This window comes from Phoxinus phoxinus (assembly GCF_949152265.1).
Source record: "Phoxinus phoxinus genome assembly, chromosome: 25".
Taxonomy (NCBI): domain Eukaryota; kingdom Metazoa; phylum Chordata; class Actinopteri; order Cypriniformes; family Leuciscidae; genus Phoxinus; species Phoxinus phoxinus.
In genome coordinates this window covers 12,443,075-12,462,079 of record NC_136900.1, presented here as the reverse complement: position 1 = coordinate 12,462,079, position 19,005 = coordinate 12,443,075, and the positions used below count along the sequence as shown (strand labels likewise).

Below are 19,005 nucleotides of genomic sequence, written 5' to 3'. Positions count from 1 at the left end.
CCCAGTGCATGCTGAAGGTCCTGGTCTTATGGGGCCAACACGACAACATCATCTGCAAAGAGCAGAGACGAAATCGTGTTGTTCCCAAACCAGACACCCTCCGGCCCCTGGCTGCGCCTTGAAATTCTGTCATAAAAATTATGAACAGAACCGGTGACAAAGGGCAGCCCTGCCGGAGTCCAACATGCACCGGGAAGAAGTCTGACTTACTGCCGGCAATGCGAACCAAGCTCCTGCTTCGATCGTACAGGGACCGGACAGCCCTTAGCAAAGGACCCTGGACCCCATACTCCCGGAGCACCCTCCACAGGCCGCCACGAGGGACACAGTCGAATGCCTTCTCCAAATCCACAAATCACATGTGGATTGGTTGGGCAAACTCCCATGAACCCTCCAGCACCCTGTAGAGGGTATAGAGCTGGTCCAGTGTTCCACGGCCCGGACGAAAACCGCACTGTTCCTCCTGAATCCGAGGTTCTACTATCGGCCGTATTCTCCTCTCCAGTACCCTGGCATAGACTTTCCCGGGGAGGCTGAGAAGTGTGATCCCCCTGTAGTTGGAACACACCCTCCGGTCCCCCTTCTTAAAAAGAGGGACCACCACCCCGGTCTGCCATCCCAGAGGCACTGTCCCCGACTGCCACGCGATGCTGCAGAGGCAGACAGCCCCGCAACATCCAGAGACTTGAGGTACTCAGGGCGGATCTCATCCACCCCCGGTGCCTTGCCACCGAGGAGTTTTTTGACTACCCCGGTGACTTCAGCTTGGGTGATGAACGAGTCCACCTCTGAGACCTCAGCCTCTGCTTCCTCCATGGAAGACGTGACGGCGGGATTGAGGAGATCCTCGAAGTATTCCTTCCACCGTCCGACAACATCCCAGGTTGAGGTCAACAGCTGCCCACCTCCACTGTAAACAGCGTTGGTAGGGCACTGCTTCCCTCTCCTGAGTCGCCGGACGATTTGCCAGAATCTCTTCGAGGCCAGCCGATAGTCCTTTTCCATGGCCTCACCGAACTCCTCCCAGGCCCGAGTTTTTGCCTCCACAACCACCCGGGCTGCAGTTCGCTTGGCCTGCCGGTACCCGTCAGCTGCCTCAGGAGTCCCACAAGCCAACCAGGCCCGATAGGACTCCTTATTCAGCTTGAGGGCATCCTTTACTTCCGGTGTCCACCACCGGGTTCAAGGATTGCCGCCTCGACAGGCACCGGAGACCTTACGGCCACAGCTCAGAGCGGCCGCTTCGACAATGGAGGTGGAGAACATGGTCCACTCGGACTCAATATCTCCAGCCTCCCTCGGGATCCGGTCGAAGCTCCGCCGGAGGTGGGAGTTGAAGATCTCTCTGACAGGAGACTCGGCCAAACGTTTCCAGCAGACCCTTACAGTACGCTTGGGTCTGCCGAGTCTGTCCAGCTTCCTCCTCCGCCATCGGATCCAACTCACCACCAGGTGGTGATCAGTTGACAGCTCCGCCCCTCTCTTTACCCGAGTGTCCAAGACATACGGCCGCAGGTCAGATGAAACGACCACAAAGTCGATCATCGACCTACGGCCTAGGGTGTCCTGGTGCCACGTGTACTGATGGACACCCTTATGCTTGAACATGGTGTTCGTTATGGACAAACTGTAACTAGCACAGAAGTCCAATAACTGCACACCGCTCGGGTTCAGATCAGGGGGGCCGTTCATCCCAATCACGCCCCTCCAGGTAACACTGTCGTTGCCCACGTGGGCGTTGAAGTCCCCCAGTAGAACGACGGAGTCTCCAGTCGGAGCACTTTCCAGCACCCCTCCCAGAGACTCCAAGAAGGCCGGGTACTCTGCACTGCCGTTTGGCCCGTAGGCACACACGACAGTGAGAGACCTATCCCCAACCCGTAGGCGCAGGGAAACGACCCTCTCGTTCACCGGGGTAAACTCCAACACATGGCGGCTGAGTTGGGGGGCTATGAGCAAACCCACACCAGCCCGCCGCCTCTCACCATGGGCAACTCCAGAGTGGTGAAGAGTCCATCCTCTCTCAAGGAGTGTTGTTCCAGAGCCCAAGCCGTGCGTAGAGGTGATTCCAACTATCTCTAGTTGGAACCTCTCAACCTCACGCACAATCTCAGGCTCCTTCCCCGCCAGCGAGGTGACGTTCCACGTCCCTAGAGCTAGTTTCCGTGTCCAGGGATCAAGTTGTCGAGGCCCCCGCCTTCGACTGCCGCCCGATCCTCTAAGCACCGGCCCCTTACGGCCCCTCCTGCAGGTGGTGAGCCCACGGGAAGGCGGCCCCACGTCGCTCCTTCGGGCTGAGCCCGGCCGGACCCCGTGGGGGGAGGCCCAGGCGCTCGCATACGAGCCCCAACCCCGGGCCTGGCTCCAGGGTGGGGCCCCGGCTGCGCCATACCGGGCGACGTCACGGTCCTCGATTTGTTTTTCTTCATAAGGGGTTTTATGAACTACTCTTAGTCTGACCCGTCCCCTAGGACCTGTTTGCCTTGGGAGACCCTACCAGGGGCATATAGCCCCGGAGAACATAGCTCCTAGGGTCATTCGGGTACTCAAACCCCTCCACTACGTTAAGGTGACCCCTCCTTGAAAAATAAATGTTGAGCAATTTAAAAGATCCTTGCTGAATAAGTTTAAATTACTAAAAAATATATACTTTTGAATGGTAGTTTATATATTAGTTTATTATTTTTCGTATTTAGAGGTACTTTAGACTCATTTTGCTTTATAATGGTGTATTTTTTAATGGTGTTTTTTAATGTTTTATGAATTTTGTAAAAATATATTTATTTATTTATTAATATTGTTATGCAACATAATAAATATGTCCTGTGCAGTTGATTCAGACAGCTTCAAAAATTGGAATCCTATGGAAATTTAGCAGCAAAAAATTAAAAATACACAAAGCAAACTTTAGACCTGACAACTGTCAGACATGAACCAAACGTATTCAAAGAAAACATCCCTTTCAGTTCCTTTCTCACTATCATTGAAAGCTCAATTGGCCTAACAAATTTGCAAACGGTTATCCACCACAGAGACCCAGCTACGCTAAAGAGCGCTTGACCAAAAAACGTGCTGTTTCAGCCAAGGCTTTGTTTACATGTTTGGGGACATACATAAGTCTAAATGATTCATAAGAGAACTGGAGCCATGCTGGACGGCTGACAGAAACGTTATGAGCGTTCGAGGCTGATAGTATCTCTTTCATTTCCTCCAGTCCACACAATGCCCTGAAAACAGAAGCCCTGTAGAGAACTGGGGCCTGTGTTCAGTTCTGATAACCTTGAAGGGGAGATGGAAGAACTAATTTACTTTCATAAGGATATGGGCGCTCTAGTCCCATCTTGCTGCCTGAGTGGGCAAAATGATTTTTTTCCACTATGCTCTTGCTCTAATGAATAAACACGCCGCTGTCTCTTCCAGATGTTTTTATACATTTGTTATTGAGATGTATTACTCAAGATGTTAAATATTCATCCTGATGTGAAACACTAAAGTTGTAAAGGGGAAGAAAATGTCTTTTTTTATATACATTGCATTTGTTTTTGATGATTCAAGGTGACTAAACTTGGATTGGGTGTTAAATAAATCTTTGAGTTTCCAAGAAAAGGAAGGCACGATCGTGCAAACAAAGAGAACAAAAACTTTATTTACGGTTGTACGTGAAATTCATTTTCTCACTCTTGCGCTTTCTCTCACCTTCTCTCATCTCTTTTTCCTTTGATCTGTTCACCTATAGAGAAATTCAGAATTTCTGTTGAAAGCCTGAGAATGGATGCCCAAGAGGATGAGGATACATCTTTGAGGTAAAACACAACCGAGATGTGAAAGTCAAGGGCACGGCTATAGAAACTTACAGTTGTAACACGTCTAAAAAGGAATAGGTAAGATTTGAGTTCATTTACAAAAAAATCAAAAAATCAAACAGAGACACTGTTTACGCTTGATTAGACAAAATAATTGTATCACATATACATTAATATTGATTACAAATCGAATAATCGTGATTAATCGCATCTAAAATAAAAGTTTATTTATATAATATATGTGTCTGTGTATTATATATATATATATATATATACACATATATATATACATATATTATTGTATTATACATACATACATACACACATACATATATATATATATATATATATATATATATATATATAATATTAATAGTGCTGTTAAATCGATTAATCGTGATTAATCAGATCTAACATAGAAGTTTGTGTATATTGTATATACTGTATGTTCATATATGTTAGATGTGATTAATCGATTTGACAGCCAGATGTAGAATTATTTGTACGGGGTTGTCAAAGATTCTTGACATTGTGGTTGTTCATTTTTAAAGCTGGTAGTGTATAAATTGCGGGCCATGTTGTCACACTATGAGATAAATTATCAAAATGGGAACCTGCCATTACTAACAAAAATCAAACTCGATAAATTTTTTGACACATTTGTGTAATTGCACTTTTGACTCAAAAAGAATGTGACAATTAGCCCCTGTGTAAATCCTCCATAGGCCCGGTTTCACAGACAGGGCTTAGATTAAGCCAGGATTAAGTCTTAATAATAATAATTTGTTACATTTTATATAACGATTTTTCTGAGACCTCAAAGCGCTTTACATAGAAGGGGGAATCTCCTCAACCACCACCAATGTGCAGCATCCACCTGGATTATCCGACGGCAGCCATATTGCGCCAGAACGCTCACCACACACCAGCTTACTGGTGGAGAGGAGACAGAGTGATGAAGCCAATCAGTATATTTATATGGGGATGATTAGGAGGCCATGATCGACAGAGGCCACTCTGCATATTTTGGATTTTTTTAATGACCCCAGAGAGTCAGGACCTCGGTTTAACGTCTCATCCGAAGTACGGCGCTATTTGGCAGTATAGTGTCCCCGTCACTATACTGGGGTGTTAGGACTAGGGATGCACCGAATCCAGGATTCGGTTTCAGATTCGGCCGAATACTGGGTTTTTTAAAGGGGTTCGGTTTCTGCCGAACATTATAATTTTTTTCCACCGAACCGATCCCTAGGCTTACAATATGCGCCCTATGATGGTCGACGTCACGCCACCGTTGATTACGGGAAAGTGTCTACTTAGTGTAACGCGTTGTGTCAGGAAGAAAATAGAAAAATAGGGATACCGGTAGCTCACAGCTAAAGTTATAGCAGAGGCCAGACAGACTCATGGAGGCAATTGGCAACTTACAACTCGCACTTTATTCCCCAATCAAACTCATGTAACTGTCTGTCACACGTTCTACCATCCACAGCGTTACTTAAAAAAAATAAGAGAAAAATGAGCATCAAACTGAAATAACCCGCACACATGGGGTATCGAGGCTGTTCAACAGGGCGCGCGCAGCTCTTAAAGGGGCCACACCTTATTCCACTCGTTACAGTAGGGGACCGTTCGAATCTCGTAGGCTGTGAGAAAGTGAAAATGGAACTCGTGAGCAGAAAAAGTGTTGTTTGGCAGTACTTTCAGTCAAAAGAAGGCCATTCAAGTCGAGCTACATGTTCAATTTGCAATTACGATTTGTCTTGTGGTGGCAAGGACCCTAAACAATATACTACATCACCGCTATTAAAATGCATAATGTTGCTTTTCTTTTTTTCTTTTTACAGTTAAAATAAAATAAAATGAAAAATCCACTGCTGTGGACGTTGTTTACTTCATTGATGCGTTTACTGTGTTAATGGACTGAGGATGGGAGTAGGATTCGGTATTCGGTTTCGGATTCGGCAGAATCTTAACCAGTGGATTCCGTATTCGGCCGAACCCCAAAAATCTGGATTCGGTGCATCCCTAGTTAGGACCCACACAGACCACAGGGTGAGCGCCCCCTGCTGGCCTCACTAACACCTACCAGCCGCAACCTGGTTTTCTCAGGAGGTCTCCCATCCAGATACTAACCAGGCTCAGCCCTGCTTAGCTTCAGTGGGCAACCAGTCTTGGGCTACAGGGTGATATGGCTGCTGGCTTATCACCCTGTGATAAGGGAATCAGAGGTCTTAACTCAATCAGGTCATTTAAGTAGCTTTTATAAACGTGCCTTAGGAGAAGACATGACTGATGGGCATCTTGAGACCAAACAATGGCACTCACATATTTTAAGATATACCAGTGCAAGTTTCTTTCAGTTAAAACAGCTCAAACATGCAATTTAGTCTGGGACTAGCTTTACGTCTTATTACAACATATAGCTTCCAAAAGGCAGCCATGACCACACAAAACGGAAACAGACAGCATGTGCTGTATTCCACTGCTCCTTGATAAATTATTTCTTAACGCGCGACACAGGGAATCGGAGATATCCTCGAAAATAAAACCGCTCGTGTCATTTTTCTTTTCTTCAAATGAAGAGCTTTATTCCGGTGTCTGCGGCACAGCATGTTGCCTTTCACCATTTACAACTTCAAGCGAAGCCCGTTCCAGTTTCTACTTTTGAAACAAATCCAGAAGATTACAGCAGACAAACATCCCATGTAGAAGGTCTATTGAGAGCGAACGGCTGATATACCCAGTGCCACATTACCGTGCTCATTGTTTCGCTTTCTTCTCTTCTTCATGATGGAGGATTAAGCAGTGTCTTTAAATGGGTGCCAGGCTCTTAGCAAACAAACCATTCACAAACGGAAAACGCAATCGGGCAAATACTGTTAGCAGACAAAAGGAACAGGGTGCATGTCTGCAGACACAGAAAAGCCATTTTAGTTTGCTTGTCAGAGCACACAAGGGCATGAATATTCATTGCCCTATATTTTCAGCTGTGTGTTTTATTTATTTGTTTAAATGATTTCTCTCGCTCTGTCTCTCTAACGCTCTCTTACACTTTTCTTTGTTTTTTCCCCCGACGTATAGTTTCACAAAAGCGCAGTTGAGGTCCAAAAGCAGCAGATGTGTTTTCTACCTCAAAGTCTGGGATTCGGCGCACGGAACAAAGAAAAGCGAATAATGGTGTTTGGCTTTGGAGCAAGAAGCTATTTTTTGCAGAATTCCTCACAAACCCATTGAGAGAAGCAACTACACTTCCACCCAGGATTGCCAAGCATAACTAAATGAAAAGTGTTTTGTGCCAATATTGTAGTGCTATTTTTTCCATCAAAATGCATCAGCATTGATAATTGCAATTTGATTGTGTAATTGCAATCTCATTAGCAATTTTGAACTATATGCAGTGTAACGTTTGTGCGTTTGGATATGGAAACAAACATACAATATAAACATACTGACTGCATCTAAAATTTAGCAGTCTTTACACATGCACAGCTTTTGAAGAATAAGAATCTTTATGAATCCTTAAATATATGTGTCTATTTATATTTTTACACTACCATTAAAAAGTTTTTGGAAAGTAAGATTTTTTTAAAAATATGATAAATTAATAGTTTTTTTTTTCAGCAAGGATGAAATTCATCAAAAGTGACAGTATTGATTTCTATTTCAAATAAATATTCATAAATCAAAGATTCCTGAAAACAAATGTATCAGTTTCCACAGATTTCAATACTGATAATTATAAGAAATGTTTCTTGAGCATAAAATCGGCATGTTAGAATGATTTCTGAAGGATCATGTGACACTGAAGACTGAAGTAATAATGCGGACTTCAATATGATAATGCTGATAATGAATATTAATAATGCTGACTTAATAATGCAGCTTTACATCATCAGGAATAAAGTACATTTTAAATAGAAATGGAATATAAAACATTTATTTTAAATTGTAATACTATTTCACAATATTACTGTTTTTCTGATCAAAATAATTACAGTCTTGGTGAACATAAGGGAATTACGTTCAAAAATATTATTGACCCATTTTGCATTTTTGGTAGTACTGTTCAGCATAAATTAAATGTAAATAGTGAAATATGAAGACAATCAGCCCACTTTCAGTCAGTCAGTCAGTCAGTTTTTTTTTTTTTTTTGCATTTCATTGATGCACATTTTCCCCCTGGGTTTGTTGCTATGGTAATTAAATAGTCGAAAATGCAAAGCACATAAAGGCATCAATTTGAAATATGTAGTCACATTGTCTAGTGTTATAATTTGCCTAGGTAAAAGCTAAATATGTGTGCAGTGGTGTGTGACGCTTTAGTATGACATTAAAAACCATTTATCTGTACAACAGATGCAATGAAGTCACATGTCAGTGTGCCAAAATAAAACTGATTGCATTTCAAATTAATTTTACCACTTAATTTAATCAACCACTATCTTTTTATAGCTGCCAGCATAAATATAGCATTTTGTTTTCATTTTCAATGTTCTTCAAACTTATTCAGACCTAAATTATCACATATTTGTACTCAAAATTTTAAATTGTAATACTTTTATGTGGAGGGACAAGTAAACACACACACACACACACACACACACACACACACACACACACACACACACACACACACACACACACACACACACACACACACACACACACATATATATATATATATATATATATATATATATATATGTATAATTCGTAATTGTATCTATACAATTTTATCATAAAAAAAATAATTATATATATATATATATATACATATATAAATATAATTTATCTATAAAGTGGTATAATGATATATATATATATATATATATATATATATATACACATACAAACATATATACACATTTCATTATACCACTAATTAGATAAATTATATATATATATAAATATATATATATATATATATATATATATATATATATATATATATATATATATATATAGTATATCTATTTAGTGGTATAATGAAATATGTATTATTGTTATATATATGTTTATTTATATATGCATACTTATATAGATTGCATGTATATATTTATCTATATATATATTTATATGTATATATTCCACTGGTTGACTTAAATCTCAAATGGCACACGTAGCATATGTGGTATAAAAAATAGAGAATGTCCCTTATTTTCCACTGTTGAAGTTGGCAGCCACTGCATATTTAATTAAACAGGTAGAGCAAACAACAACAAAATGAGTGCAGAATACCCCAGGGATCCTGCTCCGGATCCATTAAAGTTCATCAGCAACTTTGACAAAACGCAGCCGAACGGGAACTCGAGTCACCGGCTCTCCTTTGAGAGAGGCGCAGAATCGGCAGCGGCATCCCCAGGTGTTTGCATAATGAATGAAACGTTATTTGCCTGTTGTATCGGCGTCATGCTTATTCATGCTGCAATGAGACAAAATAGTGAATGGATTCCTCAGGTGACTCATGCATAATGCAGCGCGAGCCGAGGTGAATCACCTGTGTGTGTGTGTGTTCAGGCTTCACATTGATTTGCGGCTCTTGAACATAGCCCAGACTCTGGCATGATGAGATGGTGGCCTTGGGTTACTTTATGTTCAGTGTGTAGCTAGTGGAGTTATTCATTACCAGGGTGTTATTCAATTACACTAGAATCTTAAGGGGATAGTTTACGCAAAAATGGAAATCCTGACATTATTTACTCATTCCAAACCTGTTTTTTCTTGTTCTTTTCTGTGCAACACAAAAATATATTTTTTTTAAATATTCTCAATTCTCTTATGAGGACAGTTTATAGTTACCATGAAAAAAGTGGTGCACTATATTTCAAGTCTTCTGAAGCTGAAGAACAGACCAAAATTTAAAGGTTTTTTTGTTATTTACCCATTTCTGGCTTGTGATTTTTTTTCTCATAACTGAGACTTTATATCTCACAATGTGACTTTATATATCATAATAGCAACTTTATATCTCACAATGTTACTTTATATCTCAAAATTGCCAGCACAAAATTGGTGTATACAATTTGAAGGCTTTCTGGCTTGTGACTTTTTTCTCATAACTGACTTTTTATCTCATAATAGTGACTTCATATCTCACAATGTGATTTTATATATCACAACTGCAATATCTTGCCATGAAACTGCTTAATATCTTTGAAAATGTGAATGTATTTCTTATTTTGAAGTTTATTTCACATTCTCCTTTTCTTTTTTTTCTTTTTTACTCTGAGTTGGAAATAAGCCTTCATAGAGAAGAGCTGTGTGAAGAATCTAAAAAATAAACAAAAAATAAAAGGGACAACATTACAATGACAGTTTAAATTTTGGGGTGAACTTTTCCTTTAAATAAAGAATCTCCCGATACTGTATAACCAAATGTCATGATCACCAAACAAATCTATAATAGATAGATACAGTATAGATGCCCTCAAACAGGCAAAGAAACAAATTAATTAATTATTTTTGAACTACTAATGGCATACTTGAATAAAAAACTATTGTGACGGTTTGTGTTGTGATTCTCTCTTTCTGGGTCTTTTTTTCATTATAATTTGAGATTATTCCTTTTTTTCCTCATATTTCTTCTCAACTCCCTTTACAAAGTTCTAGAAATAACTGACATAACTGCTAGAGAGATAATAGGGCTCTCTTCATGCTCAATACTATTCACAAGATGCATAATATTTTTCCTCCATCTCCCACTGTTATTGGGATGGGTAAGTATAATCACATTTTTAGCTATTGCAGTTATTCGTTTTACACATTTAGCCAATTTCTCATCAAGCTGTTGCAATTATCAGTTAAATGCACCATAAATAAAAGGCATTCAGATGACAAATATAATATGGGATAGTTGTTGATTCAAAAGTAATTTTGCAGAGCATTCATGAACCACTGACTGCGATATTTCCCTGATCAGTAGAAAGACGTAATGTAATGCAACGTAGGATTTTGCAGCAGAGTGAATCTTTCAAACAAAATCGTTAAAAAGAGTTCCAACAAACATTAGCTGTGCTTACATTGTGTCACATTGATTTGGGTTTTGTTTCATGTTTATGTTTCCATGTCTTATTTTGGATGTGTGACGTTTCCATGACGTTTGTTACACATGGACACCTAAACTGCATTCGGGAAAAAAATGTATTTCCGATTGAAACAAAAGGTGTCCATTTAAATGTACCTTGTGTCTCATTACTTCCTGTTAGTCACTGATAAACACTCCCATTAGAGGGGAAAAACCTAGTATGTAAATATATGTTGTTTGGTTTTGAGTTAGTTTATAAATAACAATTTTAAATTACATTTTTTTTTTCTCCAATCTGGTCAATAAGTTTTTCGCTGGAGCTTTGGTTATTCGCTCGTCTTCGGCCTGCTGTTGAGTTCCCCAAAAAAAGAAGACCGGTTGGAGTGTTAGCTAAATTTAATACATGTCAATCTCCTTGACAAGCAAAATTACACATCAGCGAGGCATGCCAATTACATAGACGTTCATACCCTGTTAAACCCCGGTCACACTGGAATGTTGATAAGCTCGCTAGACTCACAAAGTGCACACAAACACCACACAAGAAGACACATTCATGGCCGTGAACATGCTAGTATGTATTTATCTATTTTCAAAAAGATTAAGACAAATATGTGGCAGGCAAAGAACTAGCTTTTTATATTTTCTGAAGAAAACGGGTGCTTGTTTCTGCACTGCCATTCAAGTCACTGCCACGGTGCTGGAATGTTGTGGGTATTTGTCAGGGTGTTGCTATGCAGTTGCTAATGTGTTCTGAGAGGTTTCTGAGAAGATTGCATGGGTGTTCTAGATAATTGCAATGTGGTTGCTTTCTGACACAGGTCAAAAAATAAATAAAACACAAGTTAGGGTGTTGCTATGGAGTTGTTGAGATGGTTTGGGGTGCGTTTCCCGTATATGACGTAACTCGCTGCTTAACTACCATATACGACGCATCGTTGAAAAAATAAACTAGCTAGAGCGAAAAGAGGAGGCGTGTTCCGGCGCAAACGTTCCCTGGTGCTATTGTGCAGTTTGAGAAAACAATTCCGCCACAGACCAGGAAAAACCTAGTCTAAAGTCAGTGGCGCATTATTCAGATGCTATTTTAAGGGCGCATGTTTGGCCATAATGTAGCGTGTGCACAACGCACATAGACTTTGCTTCTCTCATCTACACAGACTCAGCAGTTCATATTTTTGCAAACCATACATAATTACAAGGAAAAATATTACCACACGAGGGAAATCATTGTGGTGTCCATGAGGATGTGAAAAAAATAGGCATAAATCTAACTTACACATTTACCCAAATTAATTAGGCTAATTGTAGTAATGACGGATCAAACCTGTTTGATCAATAGTAGCAAGACACATAAGGACATTTGACAAAGTGGATTGTCCGTCAAGAACCAAAAAACTAAATTCTGAAGACTGCGAAATCACCTTTACCATCATGTAAGTTGCGTGCGTCTGGCAAATCCGCCGTTATAATAGCAATCCGCCATGGAACAAGCGCGCCTGCTCTTAAAGGGAATGTGAGAGGACGCTCTGATTGGTTTATTGTATGTTACGCCCAAATCACACCTATGAGTAATGTAGCTACTTCAGACCAACCCACTTTAGATTTGCGTTGGGCGCAAGACTCATTTATCCCGCCAGTAAAATAGCAACAGCGCCCGAGATCCACCCACAAAGTTACTTGCGTTTCGTTAAAATCGTTAAAATAGGGCCCATAGACTGTACTGGATGTCAGCTTGTTTATTTGGCTCAAGATAAGGATTTATTGAGTACACATATCATGCAAACAAGAAATGATGCTTCTAACCACAGGTCGAAAACTGTCATTCCAACCACACGACTTTGCGATGCTGCTTGCGAATGTTTGTTAGAACTATGGTTTCAGAAAACACGACTTGTTGAATTTTGCTGATAATGATGGAACTTGCAACTATAGTTGGCTAAAGATGCTTTTGGGAAAAGCACCCCTGAGTGTTTTATTGTTATTGGGTGTTTTGAGATATTGCTAAGTAATTGTTTAGTGACCCGGGTCACTATCTTTAATGCGTTTAGTAATGCAGCGAAGAAGGAGGTGGGAACCGGTGAATGTTCAAAGACTTTAATCTTAAATAAACACAAAAGGAAAGTAAAAGCGGCAGCCCCTCATGGACGACTGCCGCACAGACATAAACATATCAAAACATAAAATAGTCCAATATCCAGATGTAAAATCCCATGCGACAGCATGCTTGATGCTTGGAATCCTGGCATTCATGTACTGTCCTGCAAAAGATTTCACACAGGGAGGTTTGTATAGCCTTTAGACACAAAATGAGGCACCAGCGCTACTTCTAATGCTTCAGAAAAGCCACCTCAGCAAGGATTTCTCACACTTGGACTCAATAGCGCTGTAATGTCCTGTAAGCTTTTCACAGGAAAGAGCACCTCTCTGCAAAAAAAAGGCAGCCAATCCCTCCTATTCGACTGAACACTTCCTCCTGCTTTCTAAGCACACTTTTTCAATGTGATATTAAAAGAACATTCGTCTAATCAGAAATAGATGGTTTTGTCCTCACATGTTTCCTTAAATAGCCTTTATTTTCGGGATGTATTTGCCTGATTTACACTGTAAAAAATAATTCCGTAAAAAAACGGATAATGTACTGGCAGAAAATTACCAGGACATTTTCCGTTAAATTACGGACAGTTCCTTCACCTATAAAACGGAAAATTCTGTATATTAACAGTACATTTTCCGTACTATTAACGGATAATCCTTATACAGAAATTTCTATATTTATAGAAATTTTATAGCATATATTTTGGTAGCAAATAATTCAAGAACCATATATACAAATTGAACATGGTTTATTTTTGTACAAATATGTAAACATTCTTAAATGCATTCAATGAGTAAAGATATATATATATATATGACAAATGAAACAATGTACAAAGACCCATTAAAAAGTGCTTGTATTGTGGAATAAGTTTAGACATTAAACAAACAAGAGACAGAATTAAAAAAAGAAAACATGAGCAGGTACTTGCACAATATTGGTGTTGCACCAAATAGCTCACAAAATTCTTTGGAAAAAAAAAACTTAATTACCTGTGAAAGTCAAGATTCAAAACATTTTCAAATGCAATACAATACAAATACAATACAGAAAGAAAGAAACAAAAACAAATGGAATATGAATACAGGTCTTCTGCTTTTATCATTAAGACAGCTTCAGTCAATAGTAGAGTGAAATGTTAGTGTTAATGCCATTTTTCTGTAAGAGAACACCATATTCCTTAGTTCACCCAAAAATTTAAATTCTCATTAATTACTCACGCTCATGTTGTTCCACACCCCACAAGACTTCCATTCGTCTCCATAACAAAAATTAAGATCTTTTTGAGGAAATCTGAGAGATTTCTGTCCCTCCATTGACATCTTACGCAACTACCAATTTCAAGGTTCAGAAAGGTATACAGAGATAAATGTAATCCATGTGACTCCAGTGGTTTAACCTCAAATTTATGAAGTGGCACAAATGTTTTGTGTAAAGAAGAAAAATAGACATCTTTTCTCACAAAATATAGATCGCTGACACGCGATCACAAGAGCGCCACAATGCATGCGTGCTGCTGACCCAGCAGGGTAAGAATGCATGGGTGAGAACACAAGCCACTGAGATGCTCATGTGAATGTATCAAAATATTGTGACAAAAGACAATTTGTTTTGTTTTTCCACACACAAAGCATTTGCATCGCTTTTTTGGGGGGGTTAAACCAATGAAAATACATAGATTACACCGTGTTCTAACTACACGCAACACACGATAAAAGGTATATTTTCCATGTCAATCAGAGTTTTTGTCCTAACCAGTGACGATTCTATTTTAGAAACGGTTTCTATTTTTCTGCGACATTGCAGCTGGAACACTACAAAAAAAAACTGTCAACTCATTGTAAACAAACAAGTGTATTCTATGACAAAGATTGTTTCAGTCACTCAGTTGTTTAAATGGTGTAATATTTATTAATTTGATTATGTACTTATCAATTTCATTGTGACTGCTGTGCCAAGAGAACCTGTCCACACACTGTTCTGATTGGCTGTGGTTTTTAATTGTTTTTGTCGCTTTACATGGTCACGACGCATTTGGTGTGGACAGAAAAATAACAATCTGGTTAGGACACCGTGTTACTTTAATGATGTCTTTACTACCTTTCTGGAGCTTGAAAGTGGTAGTTGCGTAAGCTGTCAACAGAGGAAGAGAAAGCGCTCAGATTTCATTAAAAAATCTTAATTTTTGTTCTGAAGATGAACTAAAGTCTTGCAGGGTTGGAACATCAGGAAGGTGAGTAATAAATGACATTATTTTAATTTTGGAGTGAACAACTTGCGTGAAAAACTTTCCTTCTTCGGTATGTTCAGTTAAAGGTCCATTTTGAGATTTGACAAAAGCTTAAAGGGATAGTTCACTTTGAAATACAATTTTGGTATGTTTTATCTTACCTGAAGTGCATCCAAGATGTAGGTGTCTTTGTCTCCGCAGCAGTTTAAATTTTGATATTTTTAGGTCAAACCGTTCTTGTCTGTCAGTCATATAATGCAGGTATATAGGCACTGTCTCTAAAAGCATGCAGAGATGTATCTAATAGCATGCAGAGAAAAGTCCAAATTACACAATTCCCCATCGTAATTGCACATTGATGGCCTAAGACACGAAACAAGCGGTTTGTGTGATAAAACGAACAGTATTTATATCGTTTTTATCTCTGACACAACAACGTCCAAGTGATCTGTTTACTTAGTCTGCGTAAGCGCCGGAAGTGATCTCTCTCGCGCGTGTACGTCACTCATTGTTTACACCAGAACCTATGCACAGAACAGAGATTGTAGGTAGGACGGCTAATAGAAATAGTACTAGTTTGCGCCCATCCGGGATGTTTAAACCGATGTAAAAAAATACATTTACGCAAGCTCGCGCAAACTCATCCGGGAGACCACTTCCGGAGCATTCCGGCACTTACGCAGACTAAGTAAACAGATCACTTGGACGTTGTTGTGTCAGAGATAAAAATTATATAAATACTGTTCGTTTTATCACACAAACCGCTTGTTTCGTGTCTTAGGCCATCAATGTGCACTTACGATGGGGAATTTTTTTAATTTGGACTTTTCTCTGCATGCTATTAGATACATCTCTGCATGCTTTTGGAGACAGTGCCTATATACCTGCATTATATGACTGATAGACAAGAACGGTTTGACTTAAATTTATCAAAATTTAAACTACTGTGGAGACAAAGACACCTACATCTTAGATGCACTTCAGGTAAGATAAACATACCAAAATTTAATTTCAAAGTGAACTATCCCTTTAAACTTTACATGGATTTTCAGTTGTTCATACAGGAACTTCAGCAGTCTTGGAGGAATGTGTAGACGTTTGGTTTCCTTCATCTCAGCCTTTTCGACCTTCATTCAGGATTTGTGCACAGGGAAGTTGCATATGAAAAAAAAAAAAGTTTTTAGCTACACATGAAATTAAATGAAGGAAATTGAACTACAATGTATCATGCAGACCAGGTTGAGGTTGAAAAACAATCGTACAGTATTTTACGTTCGTTAAATTATCAACTGCCATCCCTAATTCTTTCAAATTCAAACACTGTATTACATGCTAAGACTTGTTTCCAGTGGACTCCAATTGCATGTTATGTTAGCTTGTCTGCTCAACTATACCTTATATGTTTCATTATTTTCAATTATAAACAGTAACACAACAACATGCTCTATAAATAATTTCATTAAAAATGTGTTGCTTACCTTTATGAACTCCAGGATAAGTGCCATTTTGTAGCTCACTGCCTCAATAGGGTAGGTGATGTGGTCAATAACTTATTGAATGACAGCAATCCTGAAATCCCATCACCTTAAACAAATAAGATATTACAAAAAATGAAAAACATTACACGACCACTTCAGAAAAACCACTCCAAAAACAGTTGTTTAAATCTTCCTAATACAATGTTTTTCTACTGACCTATAAGCGTAAAAATCTTTGAAGGGGGTAACAGTTATTCAGCAACCAACTTTTTCTATAAACATTTTTCCTCAGACTTTAAATTTAAATGTGTTTTGCCAATATTGAGTACTCATAATGATTAATAATAATAAAAATACTAATAAAACAAAATACAAACCCATAAGCATGCAGGGTGGTGCTTGGGATGCACAGTAACTTAACGTTACATCAGCAAAGTCCTGTCAATAGATAAGAAAACAACAGAAACTATGAAACAAACTATAATAAAGTATAATAGCAGTCATGTTAAATGTAAATTATTCTGTCAAGGTCATTATTAGGGGTTTAAAGTCATATAATATGTGTCGTGTGTGTATAACGTTAATGTCTGTGTGTCGTCTAAAACAAAAACAAGACAATAAAAAGTCTAACGTAAACATAACATTAACGTAAGTTACCTCATTTGGCAGAAAATGTGGTGTTTTCCTTGATCCAGCTGTACTGCATCTTCACACACAGTCTTCACGTTGTATCTTCATGCCTTTTAAATAAAGTCTTAAATGGCCTTTCCTTTTCTCGACGATTCATCTGGTAGCTTTTGTTTGAAGCCATTAAACTGCTCCAAAAACACGAGTAACGTTAACGTTACTGCCCTTCATCCTGGTTAACGGGTGCGCTCGGCACGAAATAAACTGCATCACCGACTAAATAAAAGCCAATAAACCAGTTACAACGAGGACACTATAACACATACAACCAGGGGAACTTCCACGAGTGTGAAATAAAATATTTCAATGTGTGACGATAAGCATAACATGATAAACACGACGGCTCCGACATTCATTTGCCGGATGGCAACTAAATAACGTTACGTAAACAGCTTATTTGACATTTAGCTAAATATAATTTTAGTTTTTTTACCACAGAAGTGTCAGAATAACTTCCACACATCCGAAATCCGACTTTAAAAAGCAACTTTGGCCGCGGTGATCTGCGTGTGTAATGGCGGTTGCGTCTCAAACTTTTCGCGCCGATCAGGTTCTAGTTCCCACAATGCAACGCGTAATTCAAAATACGGGTAAAAGTCCTGTAAAAGACAAATACGGAAAATTCCTTCAAATTAATATGGTACATTGTACCGTATTTTTACGGAATTTTTTTACAGTGTAGAATAATTCCGTTAGTGATTGACTGCTAAAATAACAGCGTAATGGAACATTTATTGTTTGCTAACAATTTAATTAATTGTTTTTCAAAAAATATCACTTAGTATGATTTACAAACTGTTTTCCTCAAGGAGCCCAAACATTTTTCCCACAAGGATAAAGATTTACAACATTGCCATGCACCTGCTGTTGTTAACAGCAAGTTTTGGAATTCATTTTGTCCCCATGATGTAGGGTTTACCAGGCCACACACACCAGACCCACGAGAGTGTGCGCAGGTGAGAGTAACAGGAAGTGCCGGATGATTTAGACCAGTAGCTTCGGAGAGAGTAGCCCTGTACCTTTAGTTTGAAAAGGCCATACTCAACACATCATCCATCACCGCTGTCACAGACTAGCCAACCTGCCTCCATTCGCACTGATATTTCTCTCTCCACCTCTCAATATATCTTTTTTTTCATGGCCTCTTCTCCATTTCTATCTCTCACTTCCCCCAGCCTCTCTCTTCTCAACTGTCTTGCTTTCTCTCTGTTCCTCTCCCTCATCTCTCTCCCAACCTGCCATACTCGTGTTTAATAGATGAGGTAGCCATTTTCACTTTCTACTTTTCAGCAGCAGAGAAAGACTGAGGTGGAGCGCCGTCTATCACTGCCGTCCCACCGGAGAGAGAAGGCCGGCATATGGGCGTGTATAATCTTGGATTGGACATCCCATCGTGGATGTTATCGGTGTTGCCAACAATCTGTTCGGGGCTGCGGCAATGAATGCTGCTTCTGAAATTCCCAACAGAACCTTTATGCATTACAGGAGGATTATAGGTACTTTTGAATAAATGAGAAAAATATGGTGCTTGAGGGTTTTGAGCAACATTAATATGCCAGGATTTGAAGTTTTGGATCTTTGGGAAAGTTTGTACATGTGGTGCATTTAGCAAACAGCATAAGGCATGTTTTAATTGGAAATGAGGATTTTTCTCACATTTTTTAATTCAAGAGTTCAATTAC

At 39.3% G+C, this 19,005-nt stretch overlaps 1 long non-coding RNA gene across 2 annotated transcripts; it reads right to left on the bottom strand.

The window, feature by feature from the left end:
• Positions 1-16,636: 16,636 nt before the first annotated feature.
• LOC306994003 lies at positions 16,637-18,002 on the bottom strand. 2 transcript variants are annotated; one of them, XR_013796590.1, is made up of 4 exons: positions 17,757-18,002; positions 17,294-17,539; positions 17,014-17,074; positions 16,637-16,742 (listed from the first exon to the last, which is right to left on the bottom strand). It is a non-coding gene; the product is annotated as an uncharacterized lncRNA (long non-coding RNA). The 2 variants fall into 2 exon arrangements; XR_013796591.1 differs by lacking the exon at positions 17,757-18,002 and having other exon boundaries at positions 17,294-17,678.
• Between the last annotated feature and the right edge of the window lie 1,003 nt (positions 18,003-19,005).